A 23,393-nucleotide genomic window follows, 5' to 3' on the forward strand; every position below is an offset into this window, starting at 1 on the left:
TCCCAACCCCACCTCTGATGATTTTTAAATAATCACAGCTATACCTTTATTACAACACTAGATTAATCAGCTTGGGGTCTTCTCCTTTGATTCTCCCAAATCTTTCATGTCATAGAGTTCTTATTTGCATCTCTTCAACTTTTAAGTCAATCCTCTTTCTTTTTCTTCCTCTGGTTGCTGACAGCCTCTTAGGCCCACAACCAAACCCATCCCCTGAAGAAACTCCTTTGCAAAATTTTAGAAAGAGAAGCACACATGCAACGCCAATTAGTATAATCAAGAGAGGTGTTAAAAGCAATTTTAGTGTTCCTCTGCCTATACTTCCTAACCATTCATCTGTCTTAGCAAATCCTCTTCACATAGATCCAAATACTGAACCTATCCCTTCCCAGGCACTTATCTCTTCAAATTTGGTTAATTTATGTGTTATATTTCTAATGTTAGTGATATAACTATCAAGCTTGGTATTATATATTTTTGGGATGTATGTACAACATTCCCTCACATGAATGACCTTGCTGACTCTGTCTTAATTTGCAAGCCACCAATTAACACAAGGTGGGTCTGCATGATCATAGCAAGCAATTATTTATTTATTACTTTTAGTGTTCCAGTTGTATTAGTAACAAGCCGATCTACTAGGGTTGAGAGCTCTCTAATCTTAACGTTGCTGAGTGCAAATCCTGTAGGAAGGTATAAATGCACCAAAAATATCACTAAGGATCTGCTTAAAGTCTTGCTTACTTCGTTTGATGTAGTGATCAACCGGTGAGTCTAACTCATCAATATGATACATTCTGGGGAACACTAAAGCTGCGTAACAACTACCTACCCAGTTATGTGGCAACTGGAAGTAAGCTGTGTCACCACATACAAAAGAAATGCCTTATACACTCATCTTTAGTTCAGCAAAGTCCTGCCTTTAATCAAATAACTATGCTCACATTCACTTCATCCCAATGCCTCACTAATTTAGTTCCCTTCCTCGTTCCTTATCATACATAAAGTTCCTTTATTAACAATTTAATGCTCAATTATGGAGGTGGTTCCCTTACAACTGCTATTCCTTTCCCAATAACGTGTTAAAAACCAACTTTCTTTTCTCCTTTCTCTTCATCCGATCTTATCCTTTCATTCAACTCATCTAAATAAAAAACTCTTTCATTTTGGCTAATTCTATTGGTTACATCAGACATGCTTTGATTAGTAGTGCTCAGGTTATGTATGGGAGTAAAGCATTTCCTCATATGCTCATGCTGATCTCTTGATATAAAATCCTTGGAAAAATAATAAAAATGTTTAGCAGCCCACAAACACATATTTGCATCAGTTACAATTGGGACATTTTCTAAAGGCTTGTCATAATTAGAATAAAACAACTTAATGGTATTCTGCTGATAATGTAGGTTTATAAAGACTGAACAGGAGAAGGAATAGGCCAGAGGCAAATAAAAATATGTCGCCCCTTTAGCCGCAAAGGCTCGAAAGTATGATCAGACGTAACAGTTCTCTACCTGCATAACTTTCACATAATCAGCTAGCAACTGGAAATAAACATTATAACTAATAATACTGTCATGCTGTGGGATGTGGAACACTTTGTTTCAAGCACTGATTTACTGACAGCGGGTTTAATTGTGGTGTTTAAAGAGTACGAGGAATCTCCCCACCCAGCAAATAGATGTCCAACAGCCATTCAAACATAGAAACAGAAATGGCAACTTCAGGAGCTTTAAGTAATAATTTTTGCAGCGTTGCTGAGCCATGTTAGCTTAAGTCAGATCAAGGAACTAGATCGTAATCCCAGCGTAAAGCAATTAGTCATTGGCTCTCTACCCTAATGCCACTACCCTATTTCGAAAGTTACAGTGATTTCTATTCTGTGGTAAAACTAATGTCTTCTGACAATTTCATTAGCTCTCTAATCATCCTTTTTAGGTCTCGACCTGACAAAAGCAGCGCATGCGCTGCCCTCGTCATACGAGGGCTTCTTGAAAATCGATACGATTCCAGAAGTTATCTCGCTGCTCCGCCTCCAATTTTCATTGGTGCGTGTCGTTTTGCATCATACATTAGGCAAAACACAGTGTAATGACTGCACGGGAGGCAATCATTACACTTGGGGTTACCACCCTGTCCTCTTTTGGCCCTGCCCTCCGGGATTTGATCTTTTACTTGCGGCGGGAGACAGTGGCTCAATTAGCCACTAAGCACTTTTTCCCGTTTTACACGTTTACCTTAAACAATGGCTGAAGCGCTTTTTATTTCTCCGTTCTCGGCTTGTTAGTTCTACGCTTTGAGATTTTGAAAGCATGGTTAGGAATTTCTGACTCTCAACCTGCGCAATGTTCTGTGCCATACACCACAGGAAGATTCTTTTATATAAATGTTTAGAGTATTTGGAGCGCTAATCGTCATCTATGATCCTCAAATAGTGTACTGCATTGTCACTAATTCGAGGCATGTTTAATTCATTAACTTAAAACGTTACACGGTCGTGCACAAGAAAGTAAGAAATGTTAGCAAAGGGGGCTCCGTGTGTTTGTGAATTGTACTGACAAAGGAAGAAAAACAAAAACATGCACTAATTGTTAATGTCATCCATCTGTTCTGAGGTTTATCTGATGCATACCCTCACAGCTCAGCGCCCCTCCCGATAGCTTGCTTAATCTTCCCAACAGCCACCAGCGCTGAGATACCCCGTCGGGGGTGATTCGTGCGCTATACAAGTACTGGATTTACTCTCTTTTGCGATTGAGAGACTGTTTTTATTAACGCCGTATTTAATGAAACACAAGTTATGTGTTCCGTCGATAGCTTCTTTCTGTGTGTTTCGCTAATCGGAATTGTGTACGGTGCATTTTGAATACATTCTGTGGTGCAAATAAACCTGTTTATTGGCGCTCCTGGTTTGTCACGCAGGAGATCCCAGGCACAAATGATGTGCCCTTTTTTTACACACTACGATGATCTAGCGATTACAACAACGTTCTGGGGGCCGTGCACCGGTGTCAGCTGTCCAGATGCGCCCACCCCTGGCCCTCGGAGCAGCACTAGGTGCCCCCCAACGAACGCACCCGGTATAAATAAGTTTCACCTCTCTTGGCGACCCTTTAGGCTTTCGCGCCTGGCTGCAGACCAGATTTCAACTCACAGGAAGCGGACTCAAGGGGAGAAGCTTGCTCCGTTCTGAGCAGCAACTTGTACAGCTATGTCTGAAAGGTGGAAGGTGGTCGTACCAGCCCCAACCTTCCCAAGGCACTCTTTGTAGTGTATACTCGAACACCACACTCTTCACTGTTATTCTACTGCCCTTTTGCCTTACAGTGTTTAATTCCAGAGCTTGAATTAAGCATTCTGTATTTTGGTAACAAAATCTCAGAGACATTAGTTTTTCAAGGATAAAACATTGTGGTCAAGTGGGAAAGCCGAGATGTGTGTGTTGTAAAGCGCACAGCTGCCCGTGAGCGTCCCGGCGCTGAAGACCGCTGGGGAACCCACCCTGGCTTTCCCTGTGAGATGGTCACTTCTGGGTTTCTCCAAGGTGAAACCAGGCATCCCTGGCGTCTGTGGGGGGCCGTTGTAGAGATGAGGCAAGCTTAATGCCCAGAGTTGCCGAGTGTGATCCCTGGTTAGAGTAGGCACCGAGGCGAGAAATGTCGAGTCCGCTGACCCTGGTCCACGACCCTGCCGCGTCGGGAATTGAACCCTGGTCCCTCTGCTTCCGGGTCTGCCGCCTCTAACCAGTGAGCCACACCTCTCCACAGATCAGATCTTTGACCTCGATAGTTCGTTCTGAGAATCGCAGACACATTCTAGTTAGGATATTATGCTGTATAGTGAGTCATTGGTAGCATGTGCCCTGCAGACCTTAATGTGGAATGCAAGAGGCACCCACCACCTTAAGCCTGTCCAAGGCTTTAAGTGGGATGAAAAAACTGGGGGGGGTCTCTCAGAGGGGCGTGGCCAATGTAATTAATGGCCTGGCTTAAAAACACATAAGTTAAACATCTGTGCTTAGCATAGTTTGCTGCCCAACTTGTATTTAGCTGTTTCTTTCATTACATCCAGATAAATGAAACGACAAGTATCATACCTACTACAAGTCAGGACTATTAGCTTGCAGCAACTATGGCTTCTATATAATATTGAAAAAGCTTCCACTTAAAGCCCTGGTGACACCAAGACAATGTTGCTGCTTTTTCAGTGTTTTTCAGCTATCTCCCTATATTGTGCTTCTCTTCCCGCCTGGGCGCTTCTCCCCTGCCCTCTCCATGATGCCCTTGCCCGCCCCCAATCCATGCTGCTTTCTCGTTCCTGTGCTCCTAAAGCTATGCTTTAACCTACTACACAGCTAACAAATACACGTCTAACAACATACCACCACAACATACCACATACATACAATAAACAATATATAGCTATAACACAATACCATTAGCAATGCAAATGGCTTTAACTTAAACAAAGGCGAGACCTATTGCATTTCCAATGCTTGTTAATATTTGTCAGTGATTTGCGTAAGTGACTTCTCTTGGCAATCGTCCTGACCTCAAGGAGGCTCATCAATGTCAGTCAGACAGTCATCAGATTCTATATCGATCTTTGCAAGATAGGTCCAATCCAGACCCGAGTATTTTCGGTTTGACCATTGTCTCTTTCTTGGGTCGCTTGGAAGTTTTAAAATCTATGCTCTTGTGTGCGGGTACTAGTTCTTCTAGCTTGCTAACTTCCCTTACTGCCTCTGGTTTTCTTCTAGTCGTCAACAGTCTCTTTCGGGTTGTCGTAGTCTTTGGCCTGCTTTCCTCAGTTGAGCAACAATATTGAGAGGTGCAAGCGACCCCTGGCTCGGATGTATGACGTTTCAATGCATGCTTTTACAACGCAAGTCGTTACAACGACTTGCGTTGGGGGGCGCTGGATAGTGAATAGTTTAATTTACTATTCCAACTCCAAGTCCCCGTGGATAGTAGGGAAGGTGTTGGATAGTAATTAAACTATTCCCTATCCTAGAGCGCCCCCAGTGCAATGCGTTGTAATAACTTGCGTTGTAAAAGTTGCGTCGCAATGGTAGTGCGTTGTAAAAGTTGCGTTGTAAAGGATGTTCCCCCTGGTTCTGATGGAGCTGAAACACACTCAGAGGCAGAATCTTCTCTGGCTGTCCCACTCTCTGATTCCCACAACCTCTCCTCGGGTGGGTTTCATTAAATTCTCCATGAGTTTTCAGTGTGAATGCGTATTCCTAGCCCTGTGGACAGGGCAGCTACCGCTGGAATGAGGACACCATTACCTGGCTCTCGCTCCTGTTGATGCCTGTCTATGGGAGACTATGAGATCCTCAGACTGGTCTTCCTTTTCTTCTGAAGCCTCAGAGACTTCAAACCTAGAGTGACTCGATGAATTTATGGATGTTGGCTCACTTTCTTCCTTTTCTCATCTACTCACTTGGTATGGGAGACATGTTTCCAGTTCGGCAGACCAGCACACTTCACTGCAGTGTTGGTGACCAGGACTACCTACAATGGACCTCCCCAATGCTCCTCCATGCAAGACTTGCAGATGTGTTTCTTTATGTGAATCCAATCGCCGGGTTCCAGGTCAAGTCCTGGAATCTTTTGGACAGCTGGAGTAGCAGCGTCAACTTGATGGGAGATAGAACGTACCACATTAGCAGTACTCGAGAACCTTCATCTGTGATATTCACAAAGGCAACAGCTGGAACAGAAGGAATTCGCATGACTCGTCCCATCAATACCTTATGAGATGATAACACTGTTCTTCTACACAAGGTGCTTCGAATGCTCATCAACACCAAAGGAAACACATCTGCCTGTTTAAGAGAAGTTGAGGCACAGGCTTTGGCCAATTTAGCTTTGATCGTTCCATTCAGTCTCTCTACGATGCCTGAAACTTCAGGTCTATAACTACAATGAAATCTCTGGTCAATCCCTAGCGCTATGCATAGTAACTACATCACCTCTATCATAAAGTGGCTACCTTGATCTGATTCAAGATAAACTGGGATTCCGTGTCCCACAACAATAGTTTGGCAACTGACAGACTGCCACATCTCCTGGTGGGATATGCGACGACCCCACAGAAAAAAAACATGCAATAACAAAAAAATATCTTCATTGAATACATTGGGGCATCTCCACAAAATCGATCTGGAGAAGGTTGAAGGGACCATTAGACTTCCCAATGTGGTTCATGGTCACTACTACTTTTTGCACACATTTTGTTTCTGACAAGTAGCACACCGCTGATACACATTTTCTGTCGTTGATCGAAAATAGGAATTATACCAGTACTGTTGAAAGGTAGACACATCCCATCTCTGTCTACATGTGTTGGACCATGCTTATGTTGTATCATGGCAAGTAGCATCAAATCAGGGAGCACTGGCTTCGCGTCACTAGACACCCAAATGACAATGGCATCCCTTACTCAACCCTTATTTTCTGATTTGCCTTTCTTTATTTCTGAGCTGTGTGTTGCAGTTCTCTTAGCTCATTGAAAGTATGTGCTGTGTTTATCAACAGATTTGTCACAGTCTCTCCTTCCGCATAGCGTGGCTCTTCCATGTGAAAGGTGCTGGACTCGAGCACAATATTGGGCGATTTTCTTCGCGTATCAGTTGCCTCTGGTGACAAAGTCATTATCACTCTTGTGTGAAGCACACTTCACTACAGTGATTTCTTTAGGCAATTGTAAGTCTTCTAATACATTGAAGACATATAGCTCATTTCTGATGGGGGACCCAGAAGAGGTCATGAAACCTCACTATGACCATAACTGCCTGAAATTGTGTACAGATCGGACCCATACTGACTGTCGGTATAAATGGTAACTCAAAAGCCTTCCTATGTACAGCAGGCTCTGGTGACGCAATTACGTTAGCTACTTGCGCAGACATTTCATGGCACAGGTAGGATGGTTCCACAATCCCACTGAGGATGCACCCAGCATAGGTGGCTCTTAGAATGCTGCGTCGGTCTCTCAGACAGGATCCATTGACAAAAAGGCTATGACCAAGTTCGAAAAGGGGTACATCTAGTTTTTCGGGTCTTGCTTTTGTGCATAACTCGATATCTCTGATGTAACCATGATCAAAGACCCCCTCCTCATCTTCTTCTGGAGTTGGTAACAGAGAAGCAGGGTTTAGGGTATTATAAATTATGATAGAGACATTTTCAGCAGCCAAAATCATTCTCTTATAGCGGGTTATGCTGCTGTTTAGCAAATGTTGTGTGTGAGTCAAGAGGATTTCAATTGAATAAAGGACCATTATGATCAGTGGGTAGCCCAGCACTATCCCCTCAGTGCTGAATGCTAAGGCTCCCTACTGATACTGCTTTCAGAAAACCAGGCAATGATGCAGTTACTGGATTAAAGAGTCGCTGAAAAGTACCCAATGGGGCTTGGTCTCCCCATGGGTCTAATTTGGCACGGATTAAGCACACTCTTCCATGTCACAAGAGCAAAGTCTTTAGTATAGTTTGGCATTCCAAGAGTGGGTGGATTGCAGAGTACATTTTTGAGCTCCTGGAAAGTTTCCATGATTTTATCATTCTTCGATACTAAGTCTTTGATGTCAGTGTGTGTCAGTGTCAGTAAAGGCTTTGCCACAAATTGAAGGTTTAGAATCCACTGTTGGCAATAGCCAATCATGCCCAAGAACATTCACACTTTTCTCTTTGTGGTTGGGAACTGAATCTGAAGGACACTTGTCTAACTCCCGTTTCTCTCCGATATCCCAGATACATGACTTCTTTTTGACAGTACTGCAATTTTTCGGGGGAAACTTTACACCCCTCCTCAGGCAAAATTGTTGAGCAGAGCAATAGTGTCTTGTCTATAAGTTTCCTTGGTCATCAGTGCAATCAAAAGATCACTGATGCACAGGACCAGGGTTGAGTTACACAGTACTGCCGAGACTCTAGAGTCCTTTTAGTATCTGATTGAAATAGGATGGAATTTCAGAATACTCATGGAGAGCGCAATACCACATGAGAACCTTCCCTTGGTACAGAAACATTGAGAGGAACAGGATCTATTCATAAAGGGGATCTGAGAAGAACGCTTGGCAGAGATCAATGACCATGAACCATTCAGCTTCAGGGGACTTTGGAACAAAATCACAACAGATTCGGTACCACAGGCTAGCATGAAACGCCAATGTGGCTAATTTCTGTGAGATCTTGGACTATCCACCATTTTTTTGTTTGCTTTTTGCATAGCCATAATCGGAGAGTTGCATAGACTCCCAATGACTTCCTTTAGAATGCCCTGTTCTATCATGCTCTTGATGACAGGAATAATTCCTGCAATGGCCTCTGGAGTAATTTTGTAAGGATGCATTGGTGAAAAAACGGCATCCTCTTTGGTAATAACCAGATATAGCCTCAAGACAGGTTCCGGTGTTTGTAGTATGAACTTTGCATCTGTTGCTTGGGTCTCGATTCTGCCTCCATACTGCATACTGTAAATGACGCAACTGAGTTTACCAAAGAGATCTCTCCATAACAAGACAAGGACACAAATCACGTACCATGAACTAGTGTTGTTCCTTGATGGCTCCAGTTTTTACTCGGACAGGGGTAGTTATCTGATTGATACTCAGCTGATTTGTAATGCCTACAACGTGGGCATATTTTTCCCTACAGGGATAGGTTTGGGACCTTAACTGTTCTAACAGTTGAGTGAGTGGTTCCTTGTCAGGGTTATGTTCCATTCACCCCCACTCTGGTGTCCCTGCAGCTGGGTGCTCTGCAGTCTTCCTGGAACCTTTCCTCAGAGGTGTGGTGCAGCGGCCAGGGCAGCTGACTTCAGAGCACAGGGTTCACGGTTCGATCCCCGGCTCCAGCGGCAGCTCAGCACCATGTGACTCTGGGCAATAGTTCACTTAATTTCCACGACGGACCCCAGCGCCATGAGACCCGTAAGGGTGAGTAGTTCGCGCTTTACAAATATGGATTTATTTATTTATTCATTCTAGGTTTCCTGTCCGTTTACTGGTTTATGCCCTAAAGTCTTGTGTTCAATGTTGTCAGTCAAAATATCTTAATCTACAATATCTCAATCCTCCCAGTCTTGTGCGCACAGTTGTATGCCTGAATGTTTTTTCTCAGCCCCGAGTCTTGTATGCAATGTTACTTCCAGAAGTCTCAGCCCCGAGTCTGTATGTAGTTATTAGCCACGTGCTCTGCATACAGAGGTTTGCCGCTCTATCGCAAGATCTTGGAAAATCTTGGCAGCCATCTTGAGTGGTTTGGATATTTAAGTCAAGCCCAAGCTTGGAGGCCTTGCTTTACCTCGAGTATTCAAGAGAAGGCTTTTCCCTGCCGGCATCAACATCAGACAAGCCAACAACCACAAGAAGAATGCAGCATCCGCGCTAAGTATCACTTACTTGCTTGGAAAGGCTGTTCCCTGCCTGCTTCACAAGCACATTAGCAGAATTGGAGGACTCTTGTCTTCTTTCGACACACTGGTCTCTGCCCGCACCACAGAGCCTCAGTCACAGCATCAGGTACCTGCAACACAAGAATAAACAGTAACTTGACAGACAGCTTATTAAGGTACAGACCAACCTTCAATACCAGACAGGGCAGTGAAATAAATTAACAAGAACTTAAGAGAGAGAGAGAGAGAGAGAGTTTAAATGTGAAGCAACATTTTTTTCTTCTCATAAAAGGAAGGTAAAATCATACGCAAAGTAACAATATATATGTAGAAACTTGTGTTCAGAGTATATTTTGTAACAATGATAAAAGTGATTGGTCAAGAAGAGGATTGATAACTCTTTTAGGTTGATTCTGGAATTCCTTGGCAGTGCAATAAAGAAAACCAGTCTCCTACTACGTCCTACAAATGTCTGATGTTACAACGCATACATTTACAATGCATGCCTTTACAACGCAGTTTTTACATTGCAACATCCTTTACAACGCATTCTTTAACATAGCATGCCATTACATCGCATTTTCAGAAACTACCTTTACAACGCATTCCTTTACATCATCGCATTATACCTTTACAATGCATACCATTACAATGCATACCATTACATTGCATTTAAGGTAAGTGTTGGATAGTATAGGGGTAATAATTACTATTCTAACTCCAGTGAGTGCAATAGTAGGGGGAGTGTTGGATAGTGCAGGGGTAAAAATTACTATTCTAACTCCAATGAGTGCAACAGTAGGGTATGTGTTGGATAGTGTAGGGGTAAAATTAATATTCTAACTCCAGTGAGTGCAACAGTAGGGTAAGTGTCAGATAGTGTAAGGGTACTATGCATTGTAATGGTATGCATTGTAATGACTTACGATGTAATACCTGCGTTGTAGTGACATGCATTGTAATGACATGCATTGTAGTGACATGCAATGTAATGGCTGCGTTGTAATGACATGCGATGTAAAGGATGTTGCGATGGAATGACTGCTATGTAAAGGTAGTGCGATGTAATGACTGCGTTGTAAAGGTTGCTTCCGACGGCCTACTATTCAACTTCCTGATGCAAGGCAGACACAGGTTGACTCACAGGTACCCAGAGAACTCATGAGAGGGTTAGCACGGTAATAGGAAAGCAATATAGAAGCTGGAGAAATTAGATCCTAACCTTGTTGCTCCTATCTATAATGCCCATTCACAGGCCGACAACATGGAAGTCACTTCGATAGCACCACCATCAAGATCCATTTTCCTTGTGATTTGACCTTCTAGCTGTGAGTGGTATTTCACTGGTAGGCTTGGTCGGTGTGATGGACTTGGGTCCATATTGTCTCTGCAAGTTACATCACGACTGATGAGGCAAGAACCTGTGGCAATACATTTAATACTTCTCTGTCTATAAGAAAAGGTACAGGATGTCCTGTGACCTCTCTATGTATGGTCCACTCTGGTCCACATCTAGGACTATGCCAAGCACACTCCTACCCGCCCCTCAGGCAGCATCATTGGGCCTGATCAAGGTCTGTGGAACTCTCCACCACCAGAGGAAATGGGACCATTCTGAGACACCAATGGATTATGAGAAACCCTATGGCTCGGTTGGAAATGTTGACTTCCCCCCTACGATTGTATAAGTCCAGCGGCATACCTGATTTTGGAATATTTGGAGTTGGCAAGGGAAGTCTGGGCATCGAAAGAAGCTCTCTGTGCACCATGAAATTTGCAGCTTGAGCATCGATCATGGTCAAGATTGTAGCGACACTCCCACTTCCAATGCCAGATCTTGTTGCAAATGCAACCTCTTGCTTCTCCCTGAGCACTTACTCCATGGTTTCCATAAAGAACTACTTCCATGCTCGTCAAAATACTTGGGTTTATTTTGGTTTCATGAAGGGGTACATTTAATCCCTTCATTCCCACATTTTGTGCTAATTGGGTCTGGGCTATCATGTACTTTTCCTTTAACCCCTTTCGCTTAGCTTCTAACATGTTGCTGCAATATTTTGTATACTGCAGGATCTCGTGAAGGGTTTACTCTGTCAACAAAGATCACCTTGGACAATTTGGAGCTGATTGTGGACCGTAGTACTTGCACAAAGGCGGTAAGGAACCTGCCAATGTTATCTCCAAGTGGGTCATTCATTCATCTATGTTCCCTGTACACCTGAATTAACCTCTCAAAATATGTATGCACTAACTCTTTGGGTTCTTGAGAGGTTTGGAAAATCTTGAGGCAATTTATTTCCCTTTGGGGAGTGTTAGTTTTCAAGTGTTTTATATCTCCCTCAAATTTGGTCTTTACCAAGGGGAAAGCTGCGTTTATTTCAGCTACAATAGGGGGCTCCTGGGTCAGTAGCCATACCACTGCTCTCTTTCATTTTCCCCATAGATCCTTTGGGACCGCCACTTCAAACAACCCATCCACATTCTCCCACAGGACCTTTGAAATGGTCACCAACTGATCCATTTGTGTATAGCACTTATCAGGATTTTCCTTTAACTTTGAAAGACAATTCGTAAAATGGACTACATCTGTCCCGGACCACAGGACATGTACATATGCTCCTCCCTGTACTTCCTTCAGAGGCTATTCCCTCACTGCTTCTCCTGCAGCTTCCCCATCACCTTCCTTGGCAGGTTCCTTCTTTCATTTAACCTTCACCCTTTCCTTCTTGGACTACAATTCTCTGAACTTCTCAGTCTCGCTCCAAACGCGAATGTTCCCAGTTAACTTTCTTACACGAGTTCTCAATCCACTCAGCTTTATTAACTTCAGTTCCTTCTCACCCATCATCATCCTAATATTCTTCTGCAACTTCTTTCTCTGTGTCAAATCGACTGCACAATCATTTGCCACCTTCTCCCTTCTTGGATGACCCTCTCGCAATACTCTTGCTGCTTCTTTGCTCATGTAGAGCAATTTGCTCTCATTGTAATGTCCTAAGAAATCCATCCTTACTTTTCCCTTAACGATTTAGTCAAACTGAGCTTGCAACTGAGTGACATTTAGTATCTGTGGAGTATGTTTTATACTTGAGGGGCCGACTGGTAGGGTTTGCGATAATCATTTGGCCTTTCGCCATGGAACCCGTCGAAACCTCTCCTTGTGGAGGGGGTAATGCTATTATACCGGACACTGGGGAAGACATGGAAGGGTCTCAATTGGGGGAGTGCTAGCATCTGTTTTGGCAGGGGACGTTTTTGAGGCACTGGATGAAAGTGGTGTGATTCTTGAGGACTGGGCAGGGGGGTGAAAGAATAGTTTCTGTATAACTTTGGGATGCATGACCTTCTGTAGGGGCTTTGGTGTCTACCCTAGTCTCAATTGATGTTGGAGCTGTAGTGCTTGGTTTGGCTGTTGCTTTATATAGGGGAGGTCTTAGGCTGAGGAGCTTGTATATGAAGGCTTCGTCCTCCTCCTCCTCAGTTTCTGATTTTAACTTGGTTTTGGATTTTCCTTCCCCCCCAGGGTTCTTCTTTGCTGTCTCTAAGGGTAAGATCCAATAATCTCAAAAGATTCTCCCCTCCGCTTTTTCTCTCTCATATCATCCTGTGCGTTTATCCATGAGTAAGCCCTATTACGGATTTTTAATGCAAACTCCTTCCTTTTCTTTTCGTTTGCCACCTGCTCCCAAAGATTTAAAATCGGACATACTCTGTCTCAAGTTTTCTTTTCTAGGAATATGGAAAGTTCTGTTCAGTGGGAACCATAGCTCTTCATTTTTGGATGTATATTCATGCTATTGGCTAAGCCACAAGCATGTATGCAGCCCTTTCTTTTCCACCATTTCCCTAGCTGGTGTGCTCTTGGGAGGGAATTTCTCTTCCTTATTCATGTCTTTTTCTTTTTTCAAAAAGGGATTTCCAATGCTGAAACATTCTTAATCACTCTCCGTTCCAATCTCACATGTCTCTGTACTGTCGTGTTCACAACTTGCCCACCCATACCATGTTTCTGTCAAAGGTCACTCTATAACAGCCAGCTAAAGCATTTGCCAGCCAATCCCAGCACAGCACCAAAATAACACAACACCCAAATGCTTCAAGGATTTCCTGAACCACTTTTCACTACAGTTCTTCATTTATCTGCTTCGCCTAGACAGAAATCTTAATAACAGCGAGAAGACTACCAATTCTCACACAACAGTAGACTCTCAACCTGCGGGAGTTGTCATACCCATTTCATTTACTCCTGTGCTCTAAGGAAGGAACTGTCACTAAGCTCGATTAGTGCACTCACACAATAGAAATGTGATGTTCATATTTTGGTGTGACTCATAATACCTCACAGTCAACTCACCTTAGTGGACAAGTTCAACAATTCAGTAATCTAATCTATGCCTCTCTCCACTTTATACCATACATATAACAACTTACACACTTGCCGGAAACAAAATTCAAAGAATAAAACCAAGAACGCAATAGCTATCATTCACACAAATCCAAGAGCTAAAGCTACAAAATAATTATCATCAAAATCCGTACACTGCTTTTCACCGTTATATAGCTACTAGTGATGGAGCAAGGTTTCGTATGTAAGAAACTTGCTCGGATTTAATCCTCTCGAATAATCAGTAATAATGTAACCAACATGTTTTATAAATACTAATAATTGCATTACACAACATTTACTTTATCTAGGGGAAGCTTATAAATGTGCTTTACTAACAAGTAACTCGAGTGTCTAATATGGCTGCCAAAAACGCAGGAATCTTCTGCGCATGCGTTTGACGTCTTTCGCTTTGGTGGGAAATCTTTGCGGCTGCGCAGTAGTATTAAATATGGCCGCTTTGAATATCATATGATAATGCACATGCCTATGATCAGACTAAAACTCGCTTTTTTATTAAACTGCTAATGCAATAGTTAAAATAAATTAAGGGAATTAGATTAGGAATAAGTGGTATACAGTGCATTCATTTTTTGTTCGTATTCTAATATGTTTTTCTTTGACTTTGTTATTAGTTCGTATTTGGGCCTGGAGGGTGACTGAAATCTCCAGCTTGCTGGGTTGTGCGCAAGCACGTTGGACACTGTCAAACCTCGAGAGGTGACATTGAAACTCTGCCAAGTACAGTTGACCAGAAGACGCGCCTGGGAAAAGCACGTCTTGACCCAGAGAGGGAAGGAGAAAAAGACAAAATTTGCATCCAATGTATTATTCCTAATGTGACATATGGGTGGGAAAAATAAAGAATGGGAAAGTAAAATTAAGGGGAGGAAACATAGAACAATGAACCTAAGAAAATTATATTACATTAGTATGGTGTGATGATCTCTTCCCATCCTATTGCCCAATCACCAGTAGGGGATTCACGAATATTGAAACATTGGGGGGTGGTAAATACACTGAGAATAGTATAACTAAGGTAGGCTCAATCAGTAAGTTTGTCAGACTTGTCACAGACCTGTCACCGACCCCACCTCAAGCTCAACCCGGGTAAAACCGAGTTAATTCTTCCCGGGGACAGCAGTATCAGCTGGGGCCCTCATTATTGGCCTTTGAGCCTTGGTCCTGCCCCAGTCTCTGCTTCTTCAGTAAAGAGCTTGGGTGTTACACTTGCATCGGATCTTTCATTAAAAGCTCAAGTCGGAGCAGTTGTTTCTGCTAGTTTTACCAGATTAGGAAAATAAAAAAGATTGCACAATTTCTGACATACTCAGCTCTTATCCAGGTCACCATCGCACTGGTACTCTCCAGGCTGGACTTTTCTAATAGTCTGTACCTGGGCCTTCCATCTGGCCTTTTAAAAAGACTCCAACTAGTACAGAACCAGGCAGCCAGACTTGTTCTTAAACAACCTAGGCGGTGTTCCATCAGGCCTCGCCTAGAACAATTACACTGGCTGCCTGTATCTCAAAGAATCATGTTTAAGTCCGGCTGTATCATATACAAGAGCCTACAAAACATAGGGCCTCAGTTCATCAATCAGTTGGTCTCCAAATACAAGCCCACTCGCAATCTTAGATCCATCAATAAAGACTTGCTGGTTGTTCCCTCTTACAGGAGAAAGCGTCAGGGCGGCAGCTGTTTCCATTACTTAGCTGCTGTCCTATGGAACTCCCTACCACTTTCCCTTCGGCTCAGCCCAGACTTTCTAACTTTTAGACGTTCTTATAAAACTTGGCTGTTCAGACAGGCTTATTTTCAGTAAGTTGTTGTGTTAGGTTCCTACTTCAACAGCGCCATGAAGCCCACGGGCGTACGTGCGCTTTACAAAAAAACCATAACATAACATAACATAACATCATTGCTGCAGAAGAAGGTGGAAGCCAGGGAGGTCAGAGATGCTGCTCGAGCACTCTGACAGAAGAATCGAGAAAGGATAGACTGAGAGAGAGAAGAATCGAGGAGAGTAGCACCAGAGATTGGTGTACCGCTGGCGTTGCACTATGAAGAGGTTACCTGTCCTGTCCTGAATCTGTCCTGTCCTGGCTCCTGACTACTCGGGAGTCCCTTTTCCAGCTCCTTGGCCAGGGCTTGGTCCTCACACCATTCTAGGTAAATATAATTCTGTGTGGTATGTCTTTGTACCGTTTCCTTTTCCACCCTTCCCAGGTACCAACGTCATGAGATCTTACTAAGTCTTTATGATTTTCTTTGATCATTTACTCTTTAAAGTTGGTGTTTGACATGTACTGGTATTTGACTCACAAAAGTATTGCATAGATAAAGGTTTTAAAATTCTCCAGAGTCTGTGGTCATTCAAAGAAATAAAGGTAAATGTAATTTATACCTATTATGCTAACAACCTGATCTATCGACCAGAGGAAATTAAGAGCTAAGGTGTTAAGGTTTGATAAGAATTGGTGTACAGGTAAAAATACATTTCAAGGTAAATCAAGTCCTGGTCACCAGCGCATGATTGCCAGCTTATTGTATGAATGTTTATGGGCCCAGGTGAATATGGTGTTTTAGAATAAATCCAAGCTGGTAATCTCGCTGCATCAGTATTTCTTGGTAGCAGAGCTATGGTTAGGTTTTAGTTAAGATAGATAGTTAGTTGTGTATTGGAATATTGATTTATGTATTAACCAAAACCCGTATGTATTGTTTTATGGTGTCCAGAATTCCCCGGGGATGTTGAATAGCGGGTGGTAAATGGAAGCCACATTGCAGTGAGGTTACTGGCCTTGGTGAAGAAAGTGTAGAAAGTTAGGTAGAACTTGAAGCACTGGTTAGGGATTACTTTCTTGTACAAAAGTGAGAGTGATTGGTAGTAAAGGAGTTCGCTGGTGAAACTTTGGTCTTATATCACCCAGAAAGGGTAATACTGAAGGAGTAATAGGTTCTTTGATGCTTGAGTGAAGAGTAAATGGAAGAGGTTATACTCGTAGTGTGGGAGGGGTAAACGGAAAAGTTTTACTCGCAGTGGAAGAAATCAACTTTTCTTAAAAAAATTTGTAAATCAGGCACAGTAGCAAATGTTTCTACATTGTTAATTAATGAAACGTGTAAGTAAAATTGAAAGAAATTGAATTTTGAATTACCTTGCAAAGGAGGGGTCAGTTGCGGGTGCTGCACTGACGTCACTAAGAGCCGCGCTGGAACACAGCAGGTGTGTAGTCAAAGTGAATTTGTAAAGGTGGGGTGAGTCAGGAGGAGCGAATCTTATGTCGTAGAAAGGCTGCGCAAGCATTGGTTAAAATAAAGCAGTAAACCAAATGTTGATTGGTCATCAGAATAAAAGACGCGCTGGTATTGGAGAAGCATTAAAGTAGAACTAAACAAATAAGTAATCGCCAAAATAGAAGTTTCTGTGGTAATAGGCAGTGGGTTTTGTATGTGGAGACACGATCCAACTATAATAGGTACTCGTCCGGACACAAGATTTATAGGATTTGCCCACGAGCAATATATTAGAAGGAATCCACGTAAAATGTACGAAGAAAAAAGAAAAATTTCATTTAAACAGAAAATTAAGACTTATTTTAAGAAGGATAAACCCATTAAAACTAGAGAAGGAATTATTATCCCTCCCCCAAAAACACCTGCATCATACATGATGATAGAAAGAGGCTACCGCACTTGTGTATGGTTAGAAAATTGGATAGAAAACACAAAAGGTGATGGAGTATTAGCATTCCCTGAGTACGGAAGATTTAATGGGAGAATTTTACACAATTTGGGAACTCGCATGAATGAGTTAGAACCAAGACCTAAATTAACCCAGTACGAAGCCTTAGAAGAATGGGAGACTGAGGCCTTTGAGCGAGACAGATCATGAAGTAACAGTAACATGAGTAGATTTTATCCTAGGTTTCCTCGAGAAAGTCAGATGAAACAATGGAGACAAGCTATGATAGTGGAAGGATTATATCCTGTACCGACCACCGAAGAAACAAAAGGAAGCAAATGTACCGAGAAAACAAAACATTTAGTAACTGGTAGTTGAGACCCAGAAGATGATTATTTTGAAGATATTTTAATGAAAAATCTACCACCTTATCAGGAAGAATTAAATAGAATTACCCCTAGTGCCCCGCTTCTGAAAACATCCTTGGTTCCACAGGTTGTACATGAGATTACAATAGAAAAGTTACTTCAAGAGAAGGAAAGAGAAGCGACAAATAAAAATAGAAGTGAGTTGATTCAGAAAATAACCTGGTTGAATACAAGTCCTGAAGCAATATCGATACCAGTGACTATAGGTCCTGTTGTCCCCTTATATGTGGATAAGCAAAACTGTCCTAAAACATATGTCCTGACCACACCGATCATACAACCTAGAAAAGAAAATATAATAATTGACAATCAGGCAAGTGAGTGCGTGTCAATAATTTCTTTAACTGATTTGCCATTAAGAGACCCAATAAATGATACGTTCAGAAAAATGACACCTGGATGCACAAAAGAGGTACAGATTGAAACTTCAACCGGGACGAAAAGTGCCACTGTAGTAACCCCAGAAGAAATAGAAAGATGGATACGGGAAATAGAAAAGCCATAACACAACCAAAGTTATTGGATATATTTAAATTACGAGTAGAATTGGAAGAAATGATAGTTGGAAATGTAGGGATAGAAAGATTAAATACTTTCAGTGAAGAAGAATTGTTATTCATATGCAGAAGCATCACTCCAAAAACGAAAATGTTTCATAAAAAATTAATGAATTTGGCTTCAGAAATGGGAATTGACATAAGTAAATCTAAAGTATTGCAGAAACCATATAGGGCAGAATTTTCTGACAAAGATTTAGAAAACAAAAAAGTGTCAGGAAGAAAATTACAGATAAAAGAATTATTGACATTGTTGCAAAAATGGGGAGATTTGGATAGAGAGAAAACTAGATGGACAAAGAAAAAGGAAGAAGCGCAGGCATATCGAATGACATCTGCGTATTTAATGAAAGAAACAGAAAAGGTTGAAAAGTTGTGTCCAATGAGAGAAGTTCCGGGAGGAGGTTATGTACATGTTCCATGGACCCGACAAGATATTTTATCATTTACAAATGATTTTCCAAAGCTTAGAGAAAAAACAGTAGAATGGTACAGTCAAGTTGAAAGGTTTGTGAAAGTCTTGAAAGTTTTGTTGAAGGATTTAGATGGTTTATTTGACATAGTTGTTCCTGCTTATTTATGGGCAGAATGTAAAATTAAAGTAGATTGGCCTAATGATGAGTACCCAAGAGATGCAAAGACAGGAGACCCGTAAGAAGATGTAATGAAAAAATATCAGCAAGTAATCACTTTCCTGAAAAGGAAAATTCCCCCAAAAGAAACCGATTGGCTAAAAATAGACAGAACAACCCAAGAAAAAGATGAGTGGGTACATGCATATTATGAATGTCTCTTACAGGTGTTCAAACAGTACAGTGGGTTTGAAAACATTGAAAATAAGGACATGACTCATTTTGTCTATCGTTTTTTGTCTGGGTTAAGGTTAGAGATATCACAAATGATTAAACAGCACGTTATGCTGGCAAGCGAAGCCCATAGATTAAAACCTTAAGTATGCAAAGTACTGTGGGGATGAGATCGACAATAGACGAAAGAATTCAGAAGAAAAGGTAACGTGGGCCCAAGTTAAAATAGCAGTGCAGCAAGAACTTCAGTAAAGTAATCAGGCAGAAAACCCAGGAAAGGGGCATGGTCAAGGTGAAAATAGTGGGGGCAAACTAAGACAGAGGACGAGCAAAGAAGAGGCTAAGAAAAGGTTTCCCTGTCATGGGTGCGGAAAATTGGGGCATTGGAAAAACGAGTGTAAACTTATACAGAATAATAATGTCCAAAATCAAAATTTAAATCCACAGACGCAGAATGAGGTGTTAATGAGGCAACTGCAGCAGGTTGTACAGAGTCAATTGCCACCTGCCCCTATGCTAGATTTTATGAGTCAAGCCAAGTATAGTGTGGACACCAGATTCCGGAAGGGAAGTGGTAAGAAAAATTCTGTAACACCACAGTTTCTTTTGCAGAATTAATTCTTTGAGGCAGAACTACAATGACGGTGCCTGGGAGTGGAGGAATAGGAAGGAGAACTTGGCGCATCCTTGCCGGTAGATCAGTCAGATCCATATATAGATGGTAAGGTTGAAGGAAATGACATCACCTTCTTATTGGATACTGGTGCTACCCCTTCTACTGTGAGAACAGCAGACATCCCAAACCTACCCCTCTCGGGAGAAGCGATCCAAGTAGTGGGTGTTTCTAATAAACAAATTAGGACCCCAATTACTGAACCAATGGAGGTATGTATTGGTAACTTTAGAGAAATGCACAAGTTTGTTGTGTGTGACTCGAGTCCCGTAAACTTACTAGGAAGGGATTTATTGTGTGAAATGAACTGCACAATATTTTGCACACCAGATTGTGTTGCAATTCAAATTCCTGATGAAGATGGAGTATACAAAATTCATGTTAGCTAAACAGGGAATAGAAGCGAATGACATGTTTTCCATGATGACACCAAATGATGAGGTCTGAACAACAGTAAATCCTGATGTGTGGCATTTCACCAGAAAAGAAGTAGGATTAATGGCAAATGTAGACCCAGTAAATGTAAATGTAAAAGAAGGTGCAGTTTATCCAAATACTCGACAGTACAAAATGAGCCCGGAAATGAAAGCTGGTGTTGCAGAAGATTGAACGATTGTAATTCGCCTATAATTGGCATGAAGAAACCCAATGGAAAATATAGGGTGGTCCAAGACTTGAGGAAAATTAACAAAATTGTCATACCCTGTTGTCCAATAGTGCCAAATCCAGCAGTGATTTTATATCAGATACCGTGGAATGCTGGATGGTTCACTGTAATGGATTTATGCCATGCCTTTTTCTCCATTCCATTGCATCAAGATAGCCAATTTTTATTTTCGTTCAAATTTGATGAGCATGTTTATGTTTGGAATCGTGTTCCACAAAAGTACACTGAAAGTCCTTCGATTTTTTTATCAAATTTTGAATAAATGTCTTGAATCGCTAGTGTTGCCCAATCAGTTTTGGTGCAATACATTGACGACTTACTAGTCGCGTCAAAAACTCGAAGTGATTGTGTTATTGATTCAATTGCATTATTGAATCACCTGGCTGAAAGTGGACATAAAGTGTCTCCAGAGAAATTACAATTTTGCACAACTTCAGTTAAATATTTGGGACACCAAATAGGAAGAGGAGTCAGAAGAGTCACCTCAGAAAGAATAAAAATAATAAGACATATGCAATTACCACAGACCCAGAAAGAAATAAGAATGTTTCTTGGAGTCGTAGGATATAGCAGGCAGTGGATTGTGGGATTTGCAGTATTAGCAAAACCTCTAATACAAATGACCAAGAAACGAGCAAAGGATCCAATAGAGTGGGATGATGACAGCATAACAGCTTTTGTAAAACTACGAAATTGTCTGTGGGAAGCACCTGCTCTAGGTATGCCAGATTATTCAAAGGAGTTTGCATTATTTTGTGATGAGAGAGATAATTGTGCACTCTCCGTCCTAACACAGAGACATGGCCTAATACAACGTCCGGTGGCATATTTTTCCTCTACATTGGACCCAGTGGCATCCGCATTGCCAAGGTGTCTGAAAGCTGTAGCTGCAACATGCATGAGTCTGGAACAAAGTGAATCCATTGTAATGGGACACCCTGTAACGGTGTATGTCCCACATGCTGTCGTAATTCTGTTGACAAGAACTCAAACTCAGTACCTTACTCCTGGTCGGCTGACTATATATGAGCAAGTCATATTAGGGGCTGAGAATGTAACGATAGTCAGATGTACTATCTTAAACCCCACAACTCTGTTGCCGGACCCATGTTTTGAAGAGGTAAAAGATGAAGTTGATCATGAATGTCTCAACCTCACTGAATTAAGTACCAAGCCTCATCCAGACATACAGAACCATTAAAGAATGCAGACTATGAGCTATTTGTAGATGGCTTGTGTATGCACCATGAGGAAGGAGGATTAAGTGCTGCTTATGCTATATGCACATTGGCTGGAATAGTTGAAGCATCCTATTTACAAGGAATCAAGTCTGCACAAGTAACCAAATTGGTTTCTTTAATTAAACTTTGCAAAATTGGGAAAAATTGGAGCATAACCATTTACACTGACAGTCAGTATGGTTGCGGGGTTGTGCATGACTTTGATCAGCTCTAGATGCAAAGGGATTTCATGACTTCTTCAGGAACCCCTATTCAAAACTGAAATTTCGTAAAAGAATTAATTGAAGCAATTCAGTTGCCAAAAGAAGTGGCCGTGGTCAAGTGTGCGGCTCACCAGTCAGGAAATGATAAGATGACAGCTGGTAATCGTTATGCTGACCAAGTTGCCCAACATTGTGCTAAATACAAAATAGCAGTAAACAAGAAAATTGATGCATGTGGAATCAGCTGCCAACTTATGCTACTTGGGGGTGTAGGAACATGGGAAGAAGTGAGGGAATTACAAGATGAAGCAGAGACAAAAGAAAAGGAAGAATGGGAGAAAATAGGTTGTCGGAGAAGAGCGTGGGTGTGGGTTTATCTAGATGGAAGACCTGTGTTACCTGGCTATATGCTTGCACCCATGGCTTGAATGTATCATGGAGACACACAAATAGGCAGCGATGCTATGATTAGACTTTTTCGACAAGATTGGTTTAATGTAAGGTTCAGGAATGTCGCAGAGAGTCTTTGCCAGAGATGCTTAACTATTTTTGTAACGTTGAAGGATTACAAAGAGGGCACTGCTCTCCGGAGCCCAGAGGAGCAGCGTGCAGATAGGTAACCATCACTTTCAAGCAGTCCAATCAACATTCGGTATAGATGACCCTCCCCGAACTCCCCTCCCCCCATCTCCCTCCCCCTTGTCCCCCCGCCTGGAACCCACCCCCCTCCCCGCACAGTGTCTACGTGGTCCAAAAGGAAAAGCATAGCAAAAACATATTCAGTGTGTGTACCGTTTCACCCAGGGTCAATAAGCAATTGTCCTGCATCATCATCTCGTTGCGCTGGTGGCTCCAGCCATAGTCCTCTATAGTCCGCCCATCTCTTCCAAATTTTAAAATGTTTTCGGGGGCAGCCCCTGGCCTCAAAAACCGGGCGCTCGAGCCCCATACAAAAATCCAAACCCCTCTTCCACACCCCTACCAAAGGAGCCCTGGGGTCCTTCCAAGCCCGGGCTATATCTCTTTTGGCTACCGTGAGGCCCAGGAGCAGCAGATGGCGTTTGTAGATATTTCCTCCCACCTGTTCCATAACATGAAGGAGGCCCAGCCTCGGCGAGCGGGGGAGATCCCATCCCAGCACCTCAGACAGGCACTCCCACACACCAGTCCAGAATCTCACCAATTTATCACACGTCCACACCGTATGGATGAAGGTGCCCACCTCACGACCACACTGCAGGCAATCAGGGGAGGCAATCAGACCAGCTCTCCACAACCGGTCCCTAGTATAGTAGGCTCTATGTAAGTACTTGAACTGAATAAAGCGCAGGCGCACCCCAA

At 42.2% G+C, this 23,393-nt stretch overlaps 1 long non-coding RNA gene across 1 annotated transcript in view; it reads left to right on the forward strand.

Moving 5' to 3' along the window:
- Positions 1 to 16,148, forward strand: part of LOC144785634 (uncharacterized) — a 41,080-nt gene extending 24,932 nt beyond the window's left edge. Inside the window, exons 3-4 of the long non-coding RNA XR_013602000.1 lie at positions 11,476 to 11,561; positions 14,425 to 16,148. This is a non-coding gene — a long non-coding RNA (uncharacterized LOC144785634). The remainder of the gene's footprint in view (positions 1 to 11,475; positions 11,562 to 14,424) is intronic.
- Positions 16,149 to 23,393: the final 7,245 nt, after the last annotated feature.

The sequence above is a fragment of the Lissotriton helveticus genome, chromosome 10 (assembly GCF_964261635.1).
Source record: "Lissotriton helveticus chromosome 10, aLisHel1.1, whole genome shotgun sequence".
NCBI lineage: Eukaryota > Metazoa > Chordata > Amphibia > Caudata > Salamandridae > Lissotriton > Lissotriton helveticus.